Source organism: Entelurus aequoreus, linkage group LG07 (assembly GCF_033978785.1).
Source record: "Entelurus aequoreus isolate RoL-2023_Sb linkage group LG07, RoL_Eaeq_v1.1, whole genome shotgun sequence".
Taxonomy (NCBI): Eukaryota; Metazoa; Chordata; class Actinopteri; order Syngnathiformes; family Syngnathidae; genus Entelurus; species Entelurus aequoreus.
Window position 1 is genome coordinate 4,824,444 of NC_084737.1, and position 3,592 is coordinate 4,828,035.

The following is a 3,592-nucleotide window of genomic DNA, read 5'->3' on the forward strand; positions in this document are numbered from 1 at the left end:
CCAAAAAAAAAGATTTGTAACAAGAAAAAAATAGTGAACAAAAAAAGAATGTTACCTAAAAAAAAGATTTGTAACCAAAAAGAAAATATATATATATATATATATATATATTTGCAAACCTAAAAATTAGCTACAGTGAGCAAACTGTGGTGCGGAATTTCCCCCAGGGATCAATAAAGTACTTTCTATTCTATTCTATTCTATTCTATTCTAAAAGAACCATTTGTTAGCCACAAAAACAATTGTAACAAATGGTTCTTTTAGGGTTGCAAATCTTTTTGATCTATTTTTGTTGGTTATAAATAATTTTATTGTGTTTGCACATCATTTTTTTTCTTACAAATCTTTTTTTTTTTGCTTACAAACTAACCCTAACCCTAACCCAAACCCTAACCCTAACAAACTAACCCTAACCCTAACCCTAACAGATTTGTGGGTGGGGCCTCCATTGAACAATATTTTATTGGTCAGTCTCACCCTCATACACAAAGTGGGTGTCGGCGACACTGACCAATAGACAGGCTTCTAAAAGAGGTTCAGAGGAGGCCCCGCCCACAACATTGAAGTTGAGTCCTCATGAAAAAAGATGATTAAATTAAATAATACATTTAAATGTGTAGTTTAGTTTTTTTGCTTTTAAATGCGTACACAGACACACACATAGGACAAACTCCCAACTGAGCAGAGACCCAAAACTTCTGCACAATGAGCAAATAGGTCGCAGGCATGGTCTTTGTGGTAGAGTACGTGCAGGCCAGAAGACAAAGACCAGTTGCAACCACGCCATTGACCTTCACTTTTCTGGGAGCACACATTTCAATATGGCCGCCGTTCGGATGGAAAGTTCCAGAGCTGGCAGATATCACTGACACGTAGCTAAATGTGCTTGCATGCACACTTTTTTCAACGGCTAATTGGTTCCAGCCTGACAGAATTCCCTAAGTAGGATTATTACTAATACACTGTCTGCAGGTTGTCACCCGGCCACTACAACACAACCACCACCTGGAAATACTTCATCACATGCTGGCTCATTACAACTGGGCTTATTACACCTGCTGAAAGTGTTGGTCTGCTAAAACTTGGTCGCCGCTACGACCAGTAGCCGTGTTGTTGGCATTCCAGGCTGAAGCGCATCAGTGGAGTTTATCTCTGCTTAGCGCTGATAGCAGTCGTGTTAGCATGAAGTGGCACGCCAACTTTCATCCAGTCCTGCCACTGTCTTTTCAAAGTCTCACCAATGTGGAGATGCGTTATTGACGAGGCAGCAGTTGAAAATGGAGTGCATCAAAAAGTTGATTTGTCAAATGTTGCTCAACTTTATTGTTGCGGTAACTATTATGTTATTGTCCCCTTTAACTCTCTGGTATCCCATAGCAACCACATACTCTATCTTCAAATGCTCAAACCAACAAAAACCCCAATCAACAATTTCGTCTTAAAGGGAACTGCACTTTTTTGGGAATTTTGCCTATCGTTGACATCAATATGAGAGGGTTAGTGTTGCCATAACTAATTATTCTGCGCATTTATTTTAGTTTCCGTAGCGGCGCACGTCTGATCTCTGGCAACAACAAAAGCATGTGTGTCTTCTAATCATGGCAGATTTGGTAACAAACAACAAAGACGACTATTTTTGGACAAATGAGGATTCACAACCTTATCTTTTTGAAGCTGAATATATTGAGGATGAACTGCTGCTTCTAGAAGCCAGCGTGAAGGAAGAGTGACACGTTGGAGCAGACAGAAGCTGAGAGAGTGAGGTGAAAGTAACTCAAAGTTGCAAAATGTGGAACTTCAAGGCAAGCTATTTTGACATAAATGGAGTGCTTACCCAAATAAATTGGAAAAAATGTTTCTGGCCAGCTGGACCAAACAGACGAGTGTCCATGGAGTGAGTCACAATTTATATTGATCATGATACACGTCATGTGTGTTATTACAACTACAGTACATACTAGCTGTGTACAAACAAAACATGAAATAATACTTTACAGATACTGTAATATGATGTTCTTATCACAGTGTTGTGTATTACAAACTCAAACATGTTTCGTCTTGATGTAGAAGCTAGCTTATTGCTTGCTATAGTTAGCTTCTATGGCTAATACCGTAGCGCGCCGATGTGTTAGTACGCTAGAAAAAGTTCCTCAGTGTTCACTCTTACAATAACAATGTTACTACAGTTTGTTATTATACATGTTACACAAGGTAAATGAAGTATTATACATGTTACACAAGGTAAATGAAGTATTATACATGTTACACAAGGTAAATGAAGTATTATACATGTTACACAACGTAAATGAAGTATTATACATGTTACACAACGTAAATGAAGTATTATACATGTTACACAACATAAATGAAGTATTATACATGTTACACAACGTAAATGAAGTATTATACATGTTACACAACATAAATGAAGTATTATACATGTTACACAACGTAAATGAAGTATTATACATGTTACACAACGTAAATGAAGTATTATACATGTTACACAACATAAATGAAGTATTATACATGTTACACAACGTAAATGAAGTATTATACATGTTACACAACATAAATGAAGTATTATACATGTTACACAACGTAAATGAAGTATTATACATGTTACACAACATAAATGAAGTATTATACATGTTACAACGTAAATGAAGTATTATACATGTTACACAACATAAATGAAGTATTATACATGTTACACAACGTAAATGAAGTATTATACATGTTACACAACATAAATGAAGTATTATACATGTTACACAACATAAATGAAGTATTATACATGTTACACAACATAAATGAAGTATTATACATGTTACACAACATAAATGAAGTATTATACATGTTACAACGTAAATGAAGTATTGTTGATGCTTTTTGAATGCACGTTTAAAGTGATTTAGAGGTAGAATTGATTGCTAACTTTAGCTGCATTGCTAGCCACCTAGAACGAGACCATTTTATATGTTAGAAAACGGGGAAAAAAAGTTGTCTTCTTGTGTCTCATAATGATTGTGAAGGATGGACAACATTCCCCCAAAAGTGTAGTTCCCCTTTAAGAATGAACGTTATTTACTAGGAACAAAATAAAGTTAGCAAAACCTTGATTGGAAGGGTTTCCACTTTAGTGTGCTTTCACTAGACTAGAGTGTGTGATGGCAACCAATTAGATGTACTGTATCAATATAGGTCTTGTCTCAAAGTAGGTGTACTGTATCAATATAGGTCTTGTCTCAAAGTAGGTGTACTGTATCAATATAGGTCTTGTCTCAAAGTAGGTGTACTGTATCAATATAGGTCTTGTCTCAAAGTAGATGTACTGTATCAATATAGGTCTTGTCTCAAAGTAGGTGTACTGTATCAATATAGGTCTTGTCTCAAAGTAGATGTACTGTATCAATATAGGTCTTGTCTCAAAGTAGGTGTACTGTATCAATATAGGTCTTGTCTCAAAGTAGATGTACTGTATCAATATAGGTCTTGTCTCAAAGTAGATGTACTGTATCAATATAGGTCTTGTCTCAAAGTAGATGTACTGTATCAATATAGGTCTTGTCTCAAAGTAGATTTACTGTAT